At 39.9% G+C, this 11,942-nt stretch overlaps 1 non-coding gene across 1 annotated transcript; it reads left to right on the forward strand.

Moving 5' to 3' along the window:
- The first annotated feature begins 11,527 nt into the window (after positions 1–11,527).
- Positions 11,528–11,635, forward strand: LOC130958507 (small nucleolar RNA R71). Its single transcript, XR_009077625.1, has one exon. It is a non-coding gene; the product is annotated as a small nucleolar RNA R71 (small nucleolar RNA).
- The last annotated feature ends 307 nt before the right edge of the window (positions 11,636–11,942 follow it).

Consider the following 11,942-nt stretch of genomic DNA (forward strand, 5'->3'; position numbering starts at 1 on the left):
ATATACAGAATAATATACAAATAGTTAACTCATAACCCAAAAATAATTTTCTTTATTAAACCCTTGAAATCCTTCTTAAGTCTTACCTAAAGTCGTGTAAAAGCCTTTTTTTTTAAATCACATTATTTAAACAAAATCTCCGTCATATTAACATTTCCTCCTCTCTTAACAACATTCCTCAATTATCGCAATATCTAAATAAGCCAGCATCGCAAATAATATACATAAACCCAATCCACAAACATCAGCTCCCACCATATTATTAAGTACACAACACAAGTAAAATGTCCAATCAAGCATACAAGCAAGTCACCAAGACAACAGCACAATCACAAATAAACAGGATAAACAACCACAATCAAATGTAAATACGCAAACAATATGATGCATGTCTTTCCTATGCAGGCCATGAACTCACGCGTCGATTGTCTACCCGCAACCCGATGTTACTCGGAGTGAATCCCGAATATGATTTCTTACCATGTCAGTCAAACACAATTATCATCATGAGCGAACCCGTGTCAGTTAGAATATTTTGGCATCATGGTAGAAACGGGCTATCAGTGACAGTTAGGCAACATTCTCGCATTAGCAATCTCAGGCTATCAGTTAGGCGGGCACTTTCGCATTAGCAATCGTAGGCTATCAGTCAGGCGGACAATCCCGCATTAGCAACCTTAGGCTATCAGTTAGGCGAGCATTTCCGCATTAGTACTTTGGCACAAGACCTATTTAACAAACACTTTTCAAGTATCTATCTTATTCATTCTTTCTCATTCTTTTCCTCTTAAGTATCTATTTCCTTCATTAGTTCTCATTTCCTTTCTTTTTATTATGTCTCCACATCACCAATTACATCCCCACACCTCCACATCACCTACATTATTAAACGTACTTCCGCATCACTGCTTAATTACACAGACTTCCGCATCACCAAATAATCAATTACACCTCCGCATCACTACCTATTCACTCATCTATCATAACCTTAAATCGATTAGTTTCTAAATAATCAAACTTCGTAACGTTTAATAAAAACTCTTTTTCTTAATAAATCGAACTCAAATTATAACTTAAAACAAAAATCTTTTCTCAATAGATTAAACTTAAAACATAGTAATTTTCTTGATAATTCGAAAATCAACTATTATGAACCCTAAATCCAGTTTTCTTTTAAATAATACTTTAAGCAAAGTCTCGAAAATTCCTCTAAAATTCGGGCTTTGCCACCCTTCAAGGGTCCCAACCTAACCACCTTTCAAACCTTTTTCAAAACATCCTCAAGTAACAAATCATTTTCAATAAACACACCGTTCGAAATATTAAATAAGTTTTCAATAATCAAATTGTTTTCTTAAAAGTTATGCCTCTTTCTATTTCAATAAAATTCAGCTCCCTTTCAAATCTTTTGCCATTAAAACCAAAGAAAAAAATTCACACGTTCATTCAAACTTTACAAAACCTTCCGACCATGTTCTTTTCACATTAATCATTAACCAAAATCATCTTTTCGTTTATTTTTACAAGAATTCAGACGGAATTTCCCCTTAAGATTCGACTTCACCACCCTTACGGACTCCCTCACTTCTATAACTTCTCGACAGTTTACCAGCCTTCTATCGGCACTTTTCAAACATAAGGTTCTCAATAATCGACATATGATTTCAATCCTTGTAAAATCATTTATAAACTCTCAAAATTGCTACTTCTAATTAAGAAATCAATTTTCATTCACTCTCATAACCAAAAACTCAGTCACAAACACAGCCAATTATTTACAGCCAAAAATTCAAACTCAATAACATTATAATTACTAATATGTTTACAATTATTTACTATACTTTTGGGTATCTTTAAATTGAAAACCGTTAATTTTAAAATAAAATCTCCTACCTTCGTGTGAAATTAAAATCAACGAAAGCTCTGGAGAAGCTTTCTGACCGAGTTGCTAAAGAGAAAAGCATTAAAAATTGTTTGTGCCTCCTAAAATTTCAATTGGTCAAACTCAAGAGGAAAAAGAACTATGTCACCGTAAATTTCTACCGAACAAAAATAACACCAGCATATAAAAAAAAAAGATACAAATACTTTTACCAAATTATATTTTTATTGGAGTTACGAATCGTAAAAAATCGAAGTCGAAAAGTTGGAGGTTTTCGCGGCTTCTCTCCCTCACTTGGTCACTTCTCGTTCTCTTATTTCCTTTTTTTTTATTCGGTGATAAAGTAAGAAGGAAATAAAGCATAAGGTGATATTAATGATGATGATGATGTTCAATGAAAACAAAGAACATGTGTCATGTTAAGCATATATAATAATAATAATAATAACAATAACAATAATAATAATAACAACAACAATAATAACAATAACAATAACAATAATAATAATAATAATAATAATAATAATAATAAGGGATAAGTATTATTTTGGTCCCTCACGTTGAGGGTCGGAATCGAACCTGTCCCTGGTGTATATTTTGATTTAAAATCATCTTTAACGTGTTTTTTTGTATTAAAATCGTCCTTTTTAAAAAAAATTAATTTTATTCTTAAAATATCCCTACTTTAATAAAAAAATTATAAAATTAAAAAAAAGAAAAGAACACGTTTTGGGGGTTTGGGGGGGACGAAACACATTTTTGGGGGGTGGAGGGGCCGAAAGGAAATGCGAAGGGGGAAGGGGAGGGAGAGGGGGAAGGGGAAGGGGGTGAGAGGGGACGGCGCCGGCGAAGCTTGGAGTTTCCGTTGCCATCGCCAGAAGAAAGAAGAAAGGAGAGGGCTGCGACGGAGGAGAAGAGAAGAGGGGAAAGAGAGAGGGAGCGCCGGTGGAAGGGAGGACCGTCGCCGGGAAGAGGAGAACGACGCGAGGAGGGCGGCGCGCGAAGAAGAGAGAGAGGGATCCGAGGTTGAGCTAGTCCGCGCATGCTCCGTCGCCGGTTAGCGGGTGATGGGTAGCGAAGGAGAAGCGGGAAGGGGAAGGGGAGGGGGGACGGCGCCGGCGGCGAAGAGAGGGAGGAGGGGAAGTGGAAGAAGCCGGAGAAGAAGAGGAAGAAAATGACGCGGGGTGGGGGAAGGGGGAAAGGACGCGGGGTGGGGGGAAGGGGAAAGGGGGAGGAAGAGGGGGAATGGGAAAGGGAGGAGGGGGACGGCGAGCCACTGCCGTTGGAGTCCGCCTCGCCGCCTCGCTTCTGCCGCCTCACGCCTCGTCGCCTCACGTCGCCGCCTCCGCCTTCGCCTCACGCCTTGCTTCTGCTTTCTTGCTTTCTGTTTCTGTTTGATGTTGTTTCTGTTTTTGTTTGGTGTTGTTTCCTGCTTTCTTAGTGGTGGTCTTGGTGGTGGTGGTTGTGGTTGTGGTTGTGGTTGGTGTTGGTGTTAGTGGTGGTTGTGGTGCTGGTGCTGGTGGTGATCGTGGTGGTGGTGCTGGTGTTGGTGGTGGTGGTGGTGGAGGAGGTAATTGTGTTGGTAGTGGTGAAGGTATTTTGGTCCAAAAAAATTAAAAGGACGATTTTAAATTCAAATACGACTTTAAGGATGATTTTAAATCAAATTATACACCAAGGACGGGTTCGATTCCGACCCTCAACGTGAGGGACCAAAACAATACTTATCCCTAATAATAATAATAATAATAATAATAATAATAATAATAATAATAATAATAATAATAATAATAGTAGTCAATTTAAACTTTGTCTATCAAAATAGTTTTTAATAGATAATTTAAACTAATAGAATAAATCATAATTAAATTAAATTTTAATAATCATAAAATTGTATTTAATTATTTTGTTATAAAAATAATTTTCTTAAAAATTAACTCTCAATATAATATAATAACTCATAAATAACTAATTATTTAATTTTAAAAAATCTAGGCTCTTACATCGAAAACCCCAACACCTCCGAGTTGAAGTTGCACACGCTAGCAAAGTTTATCCACTCTTCAAAAATTATCCCGAAGCTACCGTTTTTTTTGCCACTATATCTGGTGTAAGTTGTTTCAATCTCAATGTGATCGTGTGTAAAGAGGAATGGGTGTCTCGAACCAGTAAAATGGCTCATATGAGAAACATTCATCTGATTGTAGCATAGAAAAAAATCATTAAAAGATAGATAGTATTGATAAAGTCACATACAAGATTATAAATTAGTACAGATAAACAATGTTGGGAGAATAGTATTAAAAGAATAGGTTGCAGTTAGTTTGGCTTACCAACAAGTTGGAGGATAACATGGGGTCAGTGAGGTCCATCACAAAGATTGGCCATTTAGTGGTGAATTTTTTCAGCAATGGCTTTAGCCTTATTGGAAGAAGGATTGTTGCTACAGTTGGCGTGCTGGAACGTGTCTTGCTTTTCATACAATTGTTCTTCGGATGGTCAGAGCTGGTAGGTATTTTCTCGGCCATCAAAATCGAAGATATGTACTTCAAAATTAGAGTTACCATTGTGTTTGAAATACAACATGAAGTCCAGATTGATCTGGTACCTCTGATGGAATTGTGGCCAATCTTGCGTCAATGCGATTTTACTATTTTACTATTCTTTCTAGAAGAACCGAATACGAGCATCCCTTCCATTAGGGACCACTAAGTTTAAGTAGTGGGTCAGGTTCGAGAGGTTATCTGAAGTGATTGGAAAGGACTGCCAAAGACCAAGCAAGTGTCGTTAAGACATTGATCATACAAAATTAATATTTGGAGGTGGAGATTTGAGTTAAGAGATATGGATTACCAGTTTAAAAGAGGCATGCCTTATTACTAGTTTCAGAAAACGTAATCAGTGGTGTTGTTGGTTACCTTGACCACTTGTTGTCAGTCTCTTACCCTTGTCCTTGGAGGAAAACATGTGAACCTAATACAAAATACAAAACAAGGTTGAGGGTGGAATTATGGGTTAATTGAAATAGTAGGACAAATATAATAGTAGAACTCTGATATCTTATTTCAAATAGTACAATGTTCGGGTTCAAGGTAAGAAGAACGAAGGAACCAAACCATCAAGTTCAATTAGGGTTTCATCAAATAGGGAAAAAATGAAAGCAAAAAGTAAAAACATGCAGAAAATGTATGAACATGAAATATAATAAATCTTAAATGAGTCATTTTGCAGATAGTGCAACTTTCGAGTTTCAAATAAGAAGATCGAAGAAAAGCAAACAATCAGTGCAATTAGATTTTTATAAAATGATAAAATACCGTAAATCAAGAAGCTAAAACAAACATGCAGATAAGGTAATGAATGCAAGATAGTAAAGGTCCGGTAAGTATTCTACAAACAGTAAAATTTTTGGGTTTAGGACAAGATGAACAAAGGAATATGGTGCGCGAAATTGTGATCACTACACAACTTTGCACAACTAACCAGCAAGTGCACTGGGTCGTCCAAGTAATACCTTACGTGAGTAAGGGTCGATCCCACGGAGATTGTTGGTATGAAGCAAGCTATGGTCACCTTGTAAATCTTAGTCAGGCAGACTCAAATGGGTATAGATGATGAATAAAGCATAAAGATAAAGATAGAGATACTTATGTATATCATTGGTGAGAGCTTCAGATAAGCGTATGAAGATGCCTTCCCTTCCGTCTCTCTGCTTTCCTACTGTCTTCATCCAATCCTTCTTACTCCTTTCCATGGCAAGCTTATGCAAGGGTTTCACCGTTGTCAGTGGCTACCTCCCATCCTCTCAGTGAAAATGTTCCTATGCTCTGTCACAGCATATGGCTAATCAGCTGTCGGTTCTCGGTCAGGCCGGAATAGAATCCAGCGATTCTTTTGCGTCTGTCACTAACGCCCCGCCTGCTAGGAGTTTGAAGCACGTCACAGTCATTCAATCATTGAATCCTACTCAGAATACCACAGACAAGGTTAGACCTTCCGGATTCTCTTGAATGCCGCCATCAGTTCTCGCCTATACCACGAAGACTCTGATCTCACGGAATGGCTGGCTCGTTTGTCAGGCGAGCACTCGGTTGTCAGGCGATCAACCATGCATCGTGTATCAGGAATCCAAGAGATATTCACTAGAGCCTTGTTTGCTTGTAGAACAGAGTGGTTGTCAGTCACTTTGTTCATAAGTGAGAATGATGATGAGTGTCACGGATCATCACATTCATCATGTTGAAGAACAAGTGATATCCTGGACAAAGAACAAGCGGAATTGAATAGAAGAACAATAGTAATTGCATTAATACTCGAGGTACAGCAGAGCTCCACACCTTAATCTATGGTGTGTAGAAACTCCACCGTTGAAAATACATAAGAACAAGGTCTAGGCATGGCCATGAGGCCAGCCCCCAAATGATCTAAGAACTAGATGTCCAAAGATGATCTAGAGATCTAAAGTGATCAAAAGATTAAAGATACAATAGTAAAAGGTCCTACTTATAGGAAACTAGTAGCCTAAGGTGTACAAAGATGAGTAAATGACATAAAAATCCACTTCCGGGCCCACTTGGTGTGTGCTTGGGCTGAGCAATGAAGCATTTTCGTGTAGAGACTCTTCTTGGAGTTAAACGCCAGCTTTTATGCCAGTTTGGGCGTTTAACTCCCATTTTGGTGCCAGTTCCGGCGTTTAACGCTGGAATTCCTGAGGGTGACTTTGAACGCCAGTTTGGGCCATCAAATCTTGAGCAAAGTGTGGACTATCATATATTGCTGGAAAGCCCAGGATGTCTACTTTCCAACGCCGTTGAGAGCGCGCCAATTGGGCTTCTGTAGCTCCAGAAAATCCACTTCGAGTGCAAGGAGGTCAGAATCCAACAGCATCTGCAGTCCTTTTCAGTCTCTGAATCAGATTTTTGCTCAGGTCCCTCAATTTCAGCCAGAAAATACCTGAAATCACAGAAAAACACACAAACTCATAGTAAAGTCCAGAAAAGTGAATTTTAACTAAAAACTAATAAAAATATACTAAAAACTAAACTAAAACTACTAAAAACAATGCCAAAAAGGGTACAAATTATCCGCTCATCACAACACCAAACTTAAATTGTTGCTTGTCCCCAAGCAACTGAAGATCAAATAGGATAAAAAGAAGAGAATATGCAATGAACTCCAAAAACATCTATGAAGATCAGTATTAATTAGATGAGCGGGGCTTTTAGCTTTTTGCCTCTGAACAGTTTTGGCATCTCACTCTATCCTTTGGAACTCAGAATGATTGGCTTCTTTAGGAACTTAGAATCCAGATAGTGTTATTGATTCTCCAAGTTAAGTATGATGATTCTTGAACACAGCTACTTATTGAGTCTTGGCTGTGGCCCAAAGCACTCTGTCTTCCAGTATTACCACCGGATACATACATGCCACAGACACATAATTGGGTGAACCTTTTCAGATTGTGACTCAGCTTTGCTAAAGTCCCCAACTAGAGGTGTCCAGGGTTCTTAAGCACACTCTTATTGCCTTGGATCACAACTTTATTTCTTTCTTTTTCTTTCTTTTTATCTTTTTTTTTCGGTTTTTTTTGCCTCTTCTTTTTTCTTTTTTTTTTTGTATTCACTGCTTTTTCTTGCTTCAAGAATCATTTTTATGATTTTTCAGATCCTCAGTAACATGTCTCCTTTTTCATCATTCTTTCAAGAGCCAACATTCATGAACCACAAATTCAAAAGACATATGCACTGTTCAAGCATACATTCAGAGAACAAAAGTGTTGCCACCACATCAAAATAATTAAACTGTTATAAAATTCAAAATTCATGCAATTCTCATCTTTTTCAATTAAGAACATTGTTTATTCAAGAAGGGTGATGGATTCATAGGACATTCATAACTTTAAGGCATAGACACTAAGACTCTAATGATCATAAGACACAAACATGGACAAACATAAGCATAAAAATTCGAAAAACAAGGAAATAAAGAACAATGAGATTAAAGAACGGGTCCACCTTAGTGATGGCGGCTTGTTCTTCCTCTTGAAGGTCTTATGGAGTGCTTGAGCTCCTCAATGTCTCTTCCTTGTCTTTGTTGCTCCTCTCTCATGATTCTTTGATCTTCTCTAATTTCATGGAGGAGAATGGAGTGTTCTTGGTGCTCCACCCTTAGTTGTCCCATGTTGGAACTCAATTGTCCTAGGGAGGTGTTAATTTGCTCCCAATAATCTTGTGGAGGAAAGTGCATCCCTTGAGGTATCTCAGGGATCTCATGATGAGAGGGGTCTCTTGTTTGCTCCATCCTTTTTTTGGTGATGGGCTTGTCCTTATCAATAGGGATGTCTCCCTCTATGTCAACTCCAACTGAATAACAGAGGTGACAAATGAGGTGAGGAAAGGCTAACCTTGCTAAGGTAGAGGACTTGTCCGCCACCTTGTAGAGTTCTTGGGCTATGACCTCATGAACTTCCACTTCTTCTCCAATCATGATGCTATGAATCATGATGGCCCGGTCTAGAGTAACTTCGGACCGGTTGCTAGTGGGAATGATTGAGCATTGGATAAACTCCAACCATCCTCTAGCCACGGGTTTGAGGTCATGCCTTCTCAATTGAACCGGCTTCCCTCTTGAATCTCTCTTCCATTGTGCACCCTCTTCACATATAACTGTGAGGACTTGGTCCAACCTTTGATCAAAGTTGACCCATCTAGTGTAAGGATGTTCATCTCCTTGCATCATGGGCAAGTTGAATGCTAACCTTACATTTTCCGGACTGAAATCCAAGTATTTCCCCCGAACCATTGTAAGATAATTCTTTGGATCCGGGTTCACACTTTGATCATGGTTCTTGGTGATCCATGCATTGGCATAGAACTCTTGAACCATCAAGATTCCGACTTGTTGAATGGGGTTGGTAAGCACTTCCCAACCTCTTCTTCGGATCTCATGGCGGATCTCCGGATATTCACCCTTTTTGAGTGAAAAGGGGACCTCGGGGATCACCTTCTTCAAGGCCACAACTTCATAGAAGTGGTCTTGATGCACCCTTGAGATGAATCTATCCATCTCCCATGACTCGGAGGTGGAAGCTTTTGCCTTCCCTTTCCTCTTTCTAGAGGTTTCTCCGGCCTTGGATGCCATAAATGGTTATGGAAAAACAAAAAGCAATGCTTTTACCACACCAAACTTAAAAGGTTTGCTCGTCCTCGAGCAAAAGAAGAAAGAAGAGAGTAGAAGAAGAAGAAATGAGGAAGAAGGGTGATGGTGTTGTATTCGGCCAAAGAGGGGGAGATGGGGTTCGGCCATTATGGGTGGGTTTGGGAGGGAAAGTGGTTTGAATTTGAAGGGTGAGGTTGGTGGGGTTTTATGAATGATGGATGTGAGTGGTGAAGAGGAAGATGGGATTTGATAGGTGAGGGGTTTTTGGGGAAGAGGTATTGAGGTGATTGGTGAATTGGTGAAGAAAAGAGAGAGAGTGGTGGGGTTGGTGGGGATCCTGTGGGGTCCACAGATCCTGAGGTGTCAAGAAAAAGTCATCCCTGCACCAAATGGCATTCAAAATCACGTTTTGAGCCATTTCTGGCGTTAAACGCCGGGCTGGTGCCCATTCCTGGCGTTTAACGCCAGGTTCTTGCCCTTTTCTGGCGTTTAACGCCAGTCTGGTGCCCCTTTCTGGCGTTAAACGCCCAGAATGGTGCCAGACTGGGCGTTAAACGCCCAACTGCTAGCCTCACTGGCGTTTAAACGCCAGTGAGTTCTTCCTCCAGGGTGTGTTATTTTTCTTCCTATTTTTCATTCTGTTTTTGCTTTTTCAATTGATTTTGTGTCTTCTTATGATCATCAACCTACAAAATAACAAAAAATAACAAAGAGAAATAGATAAAATACAACATTGGGTTGCCTCCCAACAAGCGCTTCTTTAATGTCAGTAGCTTGACAGAGGGCTCTCATGGAGCCTCACAGATACTCAGAGCAATGTTGGAACCTCCCAACACCAAACTTAGAGTTTGAATGTGGGGGTTCAACACCAAACTTAGAGTTTGGTTGTGGCCTCCCAACACCAAACTTAGAGTTTGACTGTGGGGGCTCTGTTTGACTCTGATTTGAGAGAAGCTCTTCATGCTTCCTCTCCATGGTGACAGAGGGATATCCTTGAGCCTTAAACACAAAGGATTCTTCATTCACTTGAATGATCAGTTCACCTCTATCAACATCAATCACAGCCTTTGCTGTGGCCAGGAAGGGTCTGCCAAGGATGATGGATTCATCCATGCACTTCCCAGTCTCTAGGACTATGAAATCAGTAGGGATGTAATGGTCTTCAACTTTTACCAAAACATTCTCTACAAGTCCATGAGCTTGTTTTCTTGAGTTGTCTGCCATCTCTAGTGAGATTCTTGCAGCTTGCACCTCAAAGATCCCTAGCTTCTCCATTACAGAGAGAGGCATGAGGTTTACACTTGACCCTAAGTCACACAGAGCCTTCTTGAAGGTCATGGTGCCTATGGTACAAGGTATTGAAAACTTCCCAGGATCTTGTCTCTTTTGAGGTAATTTCTGCCTAGACAAGTCATCCAGTTCTTTGGTGAGCAAAGGAGGTTCATCCTCCCAAGTCTCATTTCCAAATAACTTGTCATTTAGCTTCATGATTGCTCCAAGGTATTTAGCAACTTGCTCTTCAGTGACATACTCATCCTCTTCAGAGGAGGAATACTCATCAGAGCTCATGAAAGGCAGAAGTAAGTCCAATGGAATCTCTATGGTCTCATTTTGAGCCTCAGATTCCCATGGTTCCTCATTGGGGAACTCAGTGGAGGTCAGTGCACGCCCATTGAGGTCTTCCTCAGTGGCGTTCACTTCCTCTCCTTCCTCTCCAAATTCGGCCATGTTAATGACCTTGCACTCTCCTTTTGGATTTTCTTCTGTATTGCTTGGAAGAGTACTTGGAGGGAGTTCAGTAATTTTCTTACTCAGCTGTCCCACTTGTGCCTCCAAATTTCTAATGGAGGACCTTGTTTCAGTCATGAAACTTTGAGTGGTTTTGATTAGATCAGAGACCATGGTTGCTAAGTCAGAGGGGTTCTGCTTAGAATTCTCTGTCTGTTGCTGAGAAGATGATGGAAAAGGCTTGCCATTGCTAAACCTGTTTCTTCCACCATTATTGTTGTTGAAACCTTGTTGAGGTCTCTCTTGATTCTTCCATGAGAAATTTGGGTGATTTCTCCATGAAGAATTATAGGTGTTTCCATAGGGTTCTCCTAGGTAATTCACCTCTTCCATTGAAGGGTTCTCAGGATCATAAGCTTCTTCTTCAGATGAAGCATCCTTAGTACTGCTTGGTGCATTTTGCATTCCAGACAGACTTTGAGAAATCAAATTGACTTGTTGAGTCAATATCTTGTTCTGAGCCAAAATGGCATTTAGAGCATCAATCTCAAGAACTCCTTTCTTCTGACTTGTCCCATTGTTCACAGGATTCCTTTCAGAAGTGTACATGAATTGGTTATTTGCAACCATTTCAATGAGCTCTTGAGCTTCTGTAGGCGTCTTCTTCAAATGAAGAGATCCTCCAGCAGAGCTATCCAAAGACATCTTGGATAGTTCAGAGAGACCATCATAGAAAATACCTATGATGCTCCATTCAGAAAGCATGTCTGAAGGACATTTTCTGATCAATTGTTTGTATCTTTCCCAAGCTTCATAGAGGGATTCTCCATCCTTCTGTCTGAAGGTTTGGACTTCCACTCTAAGCTTACTCAATTTTTGAGGTGGAAAGAACTTTGCCAAGAAGGCATTGACTAGCTTTTCCCAAGAGTCCAGGCTTTCTTTAGGTTGTGAGTCCAACCATGTCCTAGCTCTGTCTCTTACAGCAAAAGGGAATAGCATAAGTCTATAGACCTCAGGGTCTACCCCATTAGTCTTGACAGTGTCACAGATTTGCAAGAACTCAGCTAAGAACTGATGAGGATCTTCCAATGGAAGTCCATGAAACTTGCAATTCTGTTGCATTAGAGAAACTAATTGAGGCTTAAGCTCAAATTTGTTTGCTCCAATGGCAGGG

Source organism: Arachis stenosperma, chromosome 10 (genome assembly GCF_014773155.1).
Source record: "Arachis stenosperma cultivar V10309 chromosome 10, arast.V10309.gnm1.PFL2, whole genome shotgun sequence".
NCBI lineage: Eukaryota > Viridiplantae > Streptophyta > Magnoliopsida > Fabales > Fabaceae > Arachis > Arachis stenosperma.